Raw genomic sequence first — 9,302 nt, 5'->3', positions numbered from 1 at the left:
GTCATTAATTTCTATATGGCTCTGGGCGTAGCTATACCACAGCCTCTGCCATAGAAACAAATGGAGCATGGCTTTGTCTCCGCCTTTACAATGCAGAAAACCACTTTACCATAGCTAAAAATGTTTATTTCTGGAGCAGATTTGTGGGACCTTTTTCACCCTAAAAGTCTAAGCCTTTTAAGGTGACACTATTTGACACTATTTGTCATGCCAAATAGTGTCTCCCGGTCAAACAGTGTCCCCCTCTACGTCAAATCAATTCAAATAGTATTTGTTACATACGCCGAATACAACGAATACAACCTTACAGTTAAATGTTTATTTACAAGCCCTTAACCAACAATGCAGTTTTAAGAAAATATCCCCCCAAAAAGAAAGAGATAAGAAAAACAAATAATTAAGGAGCAGCAGTAAATAACAATTGCGAGGCTGTATACAGGGGGTACCAGAGTCAACGTGTCAATGTGTGGAGGCACCGGTGTCGAGGTAATTGAGGCATTTGATTAGATGTTCAGGAGTCTTATGGCTTGGGGCTAGAAGCTGTTTAGAAGCCTCTAGGATCCAGACTTGGCACTCCTATACCGCTTGCTGTGCAGTAGCAGAGAGAACAGTCTATGACTAGGGTGGCTGGAATTTTTGACAATTTCTAGGGCCTTCCTTTGACACTACCTGGAATAGAGGTCCTGGATGGCAGGAAGCTTGGCCCCGGTGATGTACTGGGCCATACTCACTACCCTCTGTAGTGCCTTGCGGTCAGAGGCTGCGAAGTTGCCATACAAGGCAGCGATGCAACCCGCCAGAATGCTCTCTGTAAAACCTTTTGAGGATGCCTTTTGAGGATGCGAAATATTTTCAGTCTCCTGATGGGGAATATGTTTTGTTGTGCCCTCTTCACGACTGTCAAATCAAAATCAAATCAAATGTATTTATATAGCCCTTAGTACATCAGCTGATATCTCAAAGTGCTGTACAGAAACCCAGCCTAAAACCCCAAACAGCAAGCAATGCAGGTGTAGAAGCATGGTTGCTAGGAAAACTCTCCTAGAAAGGCCAAAACCTAGGAAGAAACCTAGAGAGGAACCAGGCTATGTGGGGTGGCCAGTCCTCTTCTGGATGTGCCGGGTGGAGATTATAACAGAACATGTCCAAGATGTTCAAATGTTCATAAATGACCAGCATGGTCCAATAATAATAAGACGGAACAGTTGAAACTCGAGCAGCAGCACGGCCAGGTGGACTGGGGACAGCAAGGAGTCATCATGTCAGGTAGTCCTGAGGCATGGTCCTAGGGCTCAGGTCCTCCGAGAGAGAGAAAGAAAGAGAGAAAGAGAGAATTAGAGAGAGCACACTTAAATTTGCACAGGACACCGATTAGGACAGGAGAAGTACTCCAGATATAACAAACTGACTCTAGCCCCCGACACATAAACTACTGCAGCATAAATACTGGCGGCTGAGACAGGAGGGGTCTGTCTTGATGTGCTTGGACCATGTTAGTTTGTTGGTGATGTGGACACCAAGGAAGATGAAGCTCTCAACCTGCTCCACTACAGCCGCGTCAATGAGAATGGGGTGTGCTCGGTCCTCTTTTTCCTGTAGTCCAAAATCATCTCCTTTGTCTTGATCACGGTGAGGGAAAGGTTGTTGTCCTTCCACCGGAACCGGAAGCTGACTAAATAATGGTTATTAAAGGTTAAACCATTCATACTGATGCTGACTAAATAACAGCTATTAAAGGTTAAACCATTCATAATGATGCTGACTAATTAACAACTATTAAAGGTTAAAATATTCATAATGATGCTGACTAAATAACAACTATTAAAGGTTAAACCATTCATAATGATGCTGACTAAATAACAACTATTAAAGGTTAAACCAGTCATACTGATGCTGACCACATAACAACTATAAATGAAGGTTAAACCATTCATAATGATGCTGACTAAATAACAACTATTAAAGGTTAAACCATTCATAATGATGCTGACTAAATAATAACTATTAAAGGTTAAACCATTCATACTGATGCTGACTAAATAAAAACTATTACAGGTTAAACCATTCATAATGATGCTGACTAAATAATAACTATTAAAGGTTAAACCATTCATAAAGAAGCTGACTAAATAAAAACGATTAAAGTTTAAACCATTCATAATGATGCTGACTAAATAACAACTATTAAAGGTTAAACTATTCATAATGATGCTGACTAAATAACAACTATTAAAGGTTAAACCATTCATAATGATGCTGACTAAATAACAACTATTAAAGGTCAAACCATTCATAATGATGCTGACTAAATAACAACTATTAAATGTTAAACCAGTCATACTGATGCTGACCACATAACAACTATAAATGAAGGTTAAACCATTCATAATGATGCTGACTAAATAACAACTATGAAAGGTTAAACCATTCATAATGATGCTGACTAAATAACAACTATTAAAGGTTAAACTATTAAATGGATAGACCTTTTGTCAGAAACAATAATCCACCAAATCAAAGATGAATATGATACTGTAAGAGTCTTTAGTATTGTTATAATATATTGTATTATGGATGGTTTTATGTTTCTTATACCTCACTGAGAGCAGAGTCATATGGAATCCCTATGGAGATGTGAAGGAGATGTTTTTGTGCTGGGGTATATCACTGTGATATGGGTGGGTGGCACTGTGAAATGAGGCTTTACAAAAACCTCAGAGACAAAACCTGCATTATATCTGCATGAGGATTGGGAGAATGGGGAGAAACCATACAATATTCTTCAAATGATCGTCTGATATTGATATAACCCCATTGTAAATCGTTTTACATTTTAAAACGTATATATTGATGGAGTGATGTCATGACATGGACCTGAGCATCATTTTTTTTAAATGTATACAAAACTGAATTCACAACATCTGTCCTCAAGAAATCAGGTGTTTGATAATATTACGATATTGCATTATATTTTCATCTCTATTGAATTCATTATCATGACTTTAAAGCTGCCTTTTGAAGTGCAGGGTTTTTGTACATGCAGTGAATGGAGACATAACATTGTGATGCTTTTGACTACTGGGGTAAAGGGACACAAGTCACCGTCTCAGCAGGTAAGCAAACTTAAATGTAATATACATCAAATGTGTAATTTTCCCATTCATTTTGAGTGTAGAAAGAACATATTTTTGTCTTTTGCATTTTTCAGATGCAAAATGTCCTTAGTCCACTAAAGAAAAGGTTTACCTCAGTTTGCTTATTTCCTTGAAAGTCAAATAGTTCCTCAAATTCTAGGTTCTGCTGTTGTAGAATAATGCAGAAGTTTGTTTCCTAAAGTCTTATAAATAGAAAACCATTCGTTCCTCAGAAAAAATGTACAGTCTAAGAGAAAATGTTACATACTGTGGAATTACATTGTTGACCAAGTTTGACTCTGTGACAATGTAGTTTCTATTTAGATTTGTTTTTACAAACCAATGTACTTTGAAGTTATCAAGATTAGTTGAAACTGATTGTTGTAAAGAGGGTAGTTGTTGTATTGCTTGGCATATGCCCTTGTCACATTGTGTATAGCTTCTTTGACTATTGGGGGAAAGGGACAATGGTCACAATCTCATCAGGTAAGCCATTTTTTTAATGCAATCAAATTGTTGTAGATTGAAGATAAATCATTGTTTTTTGGAGAAAAGTAGACATTATTACTTGGATAATGTTGTTAGTGTAGCACACCTAGAAAAAGCAGTATATTGTTTGTTCATCTGTCCACATACGTCTTTCACTTTTTGCGATTGATGTTTATTTAGTTGACTATGTAGACTTTGCTTTAGGTCAAAAACTACCATGTGAAAATGAAAATGTAGGCTATTTATGTGGGAGTCTAACACATACACTGGTTATAGGTATAATAATAAGAGTTCATCTTAGCCTATATTGAATTGAGTATTAATTGTCATCATCATTATTCTATTCTACTAAGCCAGTTACTTTATGTTCGTATTCTTATCTTTTATTATTTCTTATTGTTGTTGCATTGTTGAGAAGGAACCTGAAAGTAAGTATTTGTAATATACTACATACAACTAATAAAACTAGAAATGTAGTGGTAGTTATGCAACAAAGAATACAAGACAACCAACTACATGGAATTAAATGGTGCCGTATAGTGCCGGATTAAAAGAAAAAGTAGTTATTAGGTTACAACTGTGTAATGACCTTTTTACCAGGGTAATTCCAAATAGTTACCTGGTCATTTCTGTACATTCAAATCAAGTGTTACCTTTTTTTCTTTCTTTCTTGCAGCAGCCACATCCCCCCCTACTCTACTCACTCTTATGAACTGTGGAACCCCTTCTAACAACATCTACAGCATCGGTTGTCTAGCTACCAGCTTTTCACCTTCCTCACTCACATTCAAGTGGACAGACGCCAGCGGCAGTGTGCTGACGGACTTCATCCAGTACCCGTCGGTTCAGAGTGGGGGAGCCTACACAGGAGTCAGTCAGCTCCGCTTGTCTAAGGATGACTGGGGAAACTCAAAGTCTTTCAGCTGTTCTGTGGAACATCTTGGAATTGAAAAGAAAGCAGTCATCATTAAACCAGGTAAGAGGTCATTATATTTTCTTTTTTTATGAAGTTGGTTCTATTTTTCTAAAGATTACATTTTAATGTTTGTGATGTGAACTATTTCTGTTTAGAAAACCTGTTTATAAAATGATACTTGGTGTTTACCCAGGATGTCTTATTTTAATAAGGCGTTAAACTAACATGCAGACATTTCTTTTACCGCTACACAGTCTCAAAGCTTCCAACAGTGTCTTTGCTGTCGGCACCCATTGGCACCACTCAGTACCTGATGTGTATGATTGAAGATTTCGCACCCAATAAAGTCACTGTCACCTGGAAGAAGAATGACATGGAGGTGGAGGGCCCGACCCCTACTGTAGGCCAACAGCCATCAGGCCTCTACTCAGCCAGCAGTCTGCTGAAGGTCAACAACACTGACTGGAACAACAAGGTCAGGTACAGCTGTGTGGTGGAGCACCAGGGACAACCCACCATCAAGACGATCTCCAAAACAGGTCTGTACATAGGAGTAGACTGTACTACAATAGATGTCATGCTCACATGCAGTATATATATTATTTAGTGTAGTTCCTCATCAGTAACATCAACATGTCCTGCTTTCACACTGCTGCTCTCCCCTTTCAGAACCACTTACGGTGACTCTGAACCCACCGCGTGTGAGAGAGTGTTCTTGGACAACCAAGCGGTGCTGGACTGTGTCATCACTGCTACAGACCAGGACACAGTGTCTGGTACCAACATCACCTGGCAGGTCAACGGACAGGCCAAGACGAGAGGCATCATTATGAAACCCATTGAATCAAACGGCAACCTGAACAGCAGGGTCAGTACTCTGACCATAGACCAGACAGAGTGGACCAACGTGAACAAAGTCCAGTGTTCTGCCATGAAGAGTGGTGAAGACACATCGGTCATTCAGGACATCAGCTTCAACAAAGGAAGTAGGTCACTGAAACATCTCAATGTGGTTGTGATAAGTGGTCACCTACTCCAGGTTCTGGAGAGGGAGGCACAGGATGTGCAGACTTTTGCTCCAACCCAGCACTAACACACCTGAGTCAGCAAATCAACTAGTCATTAACTAATTATCGCCTTTGCTTAGTTGAATCAGGTGTGTTAGTGCTGGACTAGAACAGAAACCTCAACACCCCTGTGTTGCTCCAGAACCAGGGTTAAGGAACACTAGGTTGGATTTTAAACTGATATTCACATACTGGTTGTCATATGTGCCTAAACCACAAGATGTTGCTGGTGGGAGGACGGCTCATAATAATGTCTGGAACGTAGTAAATGGAATGGCATCAAATACATGGACACCATGTTTAATGTATTTGTCACCATTCCACCTATTCATCTCCAGCTATTACCACGAGCACATCCTCCCCAATTAACACACCACCAACCTCCTGTGGGTTACACGAACAAGAGAGTAACGTTTCTCCGTAAAATGAATCCTCTTTCAGGTCAAGCCCCTTCAGTGTCCGTTCACCTTGTCCCAAAGGAAGACCCCATGGAGGGGGAAGTGACTCTGTTGTGCCTGGTGGTCAGTCCGTCTCTCTGTGATGTGTACATCATATGGAAGGTGGGCAGCAATGGCACTTATCAGGAGGGGGTCACCAGCCCTCCTCAGAAAACCCAGAAAGGCAGCTACCTTGTCACCAGCGTCTTCACCACTGCCAAGAATGTGTGGGACACAGAAGTGCTTTTCACATGCGCTGTCAGGCACGCCGGCTTGGACAACAACACCGCAGCTAAGGAGGACAGTGTGTCGAAGTCCAAGGGTAACTCATGTTAAGATATGTGATTTTAATCTCTGTGTGTTGTGTTGTTGTTTCTCCTTATTGACTCCTCTGTGGGTCAGAATATCCAATTACTAGGTGTGTCCCCTGTTGTCCTCTTTGATGTCATTCATTATTGTCCTTGTTGAGTTAAATTTAACATGTTAGTGTTGTCATTGTTGTGTTGACTATAGACATGTATGTTGTCTAATGTGATATTGTCCAGTCTACTGTGTTATAAGACATCAGTCCAACTGCACATCCTTGTGTTGCCATTGTTGTCCTTTGTCATTGTTCAATGTATCTTCCTAATGTGGGGACAGGCTAATAAACAATACTGCATTTAACATCACATTGTTTCGAGTTCGTATGTCAATTACTTTAAGTCTTAGAAAATATACTGGTCTATTGTACATACAGTATAAAAACAAAATGAAGACAATTATTTTGGCATGAAAAGACAACAGTACTGAAGAGTCCACATAGTAGTTCTCTGCTTCCAGTCAGGTGGTCGGATGTACTATTTAGTGTATAGGTGTAGTTTGACATTATGTGAGTGGGTGTTAATATTAAGACAAGATATGTCTGCACAGCTCAGTTTAATTTCTTCTCTGTGTGTCTGTGTGTGTCCATATCATTTGAACTCATGTAGCTGTGTTTGTTAGAATATGATAAAGACTAATAGAGGTGTAGAATACACATACAAACACACAATCACACATGAACACACACAAACACGCAAGCACACATGAACACACACACAAGCAGACACAAGTATATGTCTGTTCCTCACCACCTGTCTCTCTCCCTGTTCTCAGAGAACATCCTACAGACTGAGCCTGAGGCGGGCTTCGCTCTGAGCTGCACGGACAACGATGAGGATGAGTTCAGCAGCCTGTGGTCCACCACCTCCTCCTTCATCATCCTCTTCCTTCTCTCTCTCACCTACAGCACAGTGCTCAGCCTGGTCAAGGTACTGACACCACTTATTTATTGTGATTGTAGACTTCTAATGAAGGCCATTGGCAGCTGAAACGTCATGATTTTAAATAAAGCAATTATGTATCAAGTGTTGAATTGAACAGAAGCAATTCGCTACACCTGCAATAACATCTGCTAAATATGTGTGTGACCAATACGATTTGATTTGATTTTATTGTTAGCGATAGTTGCTCCTTTCCCTTCCAATTGTGATTACATACACAGAGGAGAGATGAGAAACTTCCAAATATGTTTATATACACAGAGGAGAAATGAGACACTTCCAAATATGATTATATACACAGAGGAGAAATGAGACAGTTCCAAATATGATTATATACACAGAGGAGAAATGAGACACTTCCAAATATGATTACATACACAGAGGAGAGATGAGACACTTCCAAATATGTTTATATACACAGAGGAGAGATGAGACACTTCCAAATATGTTTATATACACAGAGGAGAGATGAGACACTTCCAAATATGATTATATACACAGAGGAGAGATGAGACACTTCCAAATATGATTACATACACAGAGGAGAGATGAGAAACTTCCAAATATGTTTATATACACAGAGGAGAGATGAGACACTTCCAAATATGATTATATACACAGAGGAGAGATGAGAAACTTCCAAATATGGTTATATACAAAGAGGAGAGATGAGAAACTTCCAAATATGATTAGAGAGGAGAAACTCTTTGTGGGCCAAGGTAACCTACGCTGTTCCACTTTGCTGTCTGTTTACTGTAATAACCAGTATCTGTCTCTGCCTCCTTTCAGATGAAGCAGTGAAGAACACATGATGGACCAAAGAGATAGATGTGTCTAGATTAGAAAGTGGTGGTCTGGGATGGTTATGGAGTATAGTAGTGTTCTTCAGTAATAATGTTATGTATATATCCTATACATTATTGATTATGATTGATTAGTATTGGTGTTCTCACTATTATACAAGCATCGTAGTGATGTTATTTTTCATTTGTTCATTTCTATTGTACAGTATCTTTAAGTATAAGAGTGTCCTGTGATGTCTGTGTGTCCTTTTACACTTTAATAAAGTCTAACTCTTAGCTAGTCATTTTTTTGTACTGAGACATCCACTGGATGCTAATGCTGGGAGATGGACACATCCTATATCCAAAGACGTTACTGATTGGAGTGTTTCTGCTTTGCAGTTATCTATGGAGCCAATGTACAGCTGTATTCCCTCCCAGGACAGATTAAAACAACGTTAGGCTATATCTGTAATATTTAACTAAGACTTCAACATTCTGTTATCAGTTGATCTGTGGTGGTTTCTTGGTTCTCTAATTTGTCTAATAACAGTGTCATGCAAAAGCAGCTTCCTCTCTCTCTATCCCCTTGATACCACACCTGTGGCACTGAAACTGTCCAGCAACTGCCAGGGCCACAAATACACTTCCTCGAAAGAAGAGAAAGACTGCATGTACGAAAGCAACGCACGCACGCGCACACACACATATATTGTATATAAATACATATAAACAAGTATTTCAGTGATTTGATTTTCCTATGTATGTCATGTGGTTGTGTAAAGTTGGGCGTGTCGCTTTGTAATTCTTTAATAGGGTTACTACACACACAATATATTTTTCCACAATTTCCATTACATTGGAATTATCTCATGCCATAAAAGTCATACATTTCCGTTCAAACGTAGGTTTCTTATCTAAGTTGTTGATTATTTGGTAACTTAGATCAGTGGTTCCCAATCGATGTGCCGCCACACACTGGTATCAGTTGAGGAACTCTCAGGTATGCTTCGAAACTTTTCCTAATCGTGATTCCTTTTAAATGGAACACTCAAAAAAATGAATGCACATGTAATTTAGACTTGGGAGCACTAGTGGTGGTCAGATGATATATTAAATGGCACATGGTTACCTCTGTATTGTTGTTTCAAGTCCATTGCCCTCAGGCTGTTG

General features: G+C 39.4%; 1 pseudogene; it reads left to right on the top strand.

Moving 5' to 3' along the window:
• Positions 1-3,122: 3,122 nt before the first annotated feature.
• On the top strand, positions 3,123-8,434 carry LOC135534185 (Ig mu chain C region membrane-bound form-like; annotated as a pseudogene).
• Positions 8,435-9,302: the final 868 nt, after the last annotated feature.

Source organism: Oncorhynchus masou, unplaced genomic scaffold, assembly GCF_036934945.1.
Source record: "Oncorhynchus masou masou isolate Uvic2021 unplaced genomic scaffold, UVic_Omas_1.1 unplaced_scaffold_3116, whole genome shotgun sequence".
Classification (NCBI taxonomy): domain Eukaryota; kingdom Metazoa; phylum Chordata; class Actinopteri; order Salmoniformes; family Salmonidae; genus Oncorhynchus; species Oncorhynchus masou.
This window is presented reverse-complemented; position numbering and strand designations above follow the sequence as displayed.